Genomic DNA, 479 nt, shown 5'->3' on the forward strand with positions numbered 1-479 from the left:
GGGCCCCAGCCCTGCTAAACCACGTGACAACACACAGCCAAGCTCTGCATTTCTAGCGGAGGCCTGCTCGCCTGGTAGAAACGGAGATGAGCAACGAGCAGAGAGAGCGCGTCCGCGGGACCTGCTGTCCCTGCCTCCGCGGGAGGTCTGCAGGAGCGCCAGGGAAGGAACAGCCCCCCTGTGGGTCCCACGTGAGTTCACAGAAGGGGCTCAGAGACCTTCCCCCAGCCGGGCCCAGGGTGGGGGTCAAAGGGAAGAGATCCTCCCAGCCTGGCCAGCGTGTGTGACGCCCCCCCCACACCCGCCCCGAGCTCAGGCTCACCCTGCTGGTCTATGTTGTCGAAGCGGAACTCCTCCCGGCCGTACTCGCCCTCCTCCCGGGGATTCCATCCCAGTAGGGGGCGTGCAGGAGGCAACTGGTCAATATTTATCTCTCATTGATGTTCCTATCTCTCTCTCTCTCCCTTCTAAGAATCTAT

The sequence above is a fragment of the Myotis davidii genome, unplaced genomic scaffold (assembly GCF_000327345.1).
Source record: "Myotis davidii unplaced genomic scaffold, ASM32734v1 scaffold512, whole genome shotgun sequence".
NCBI classification, from domain to species: Eukaryota; Metazoa; Chordata; class Mammalia; order Chiroptera; family Vespertilionidae; genus Myotis; species Myotis davidii.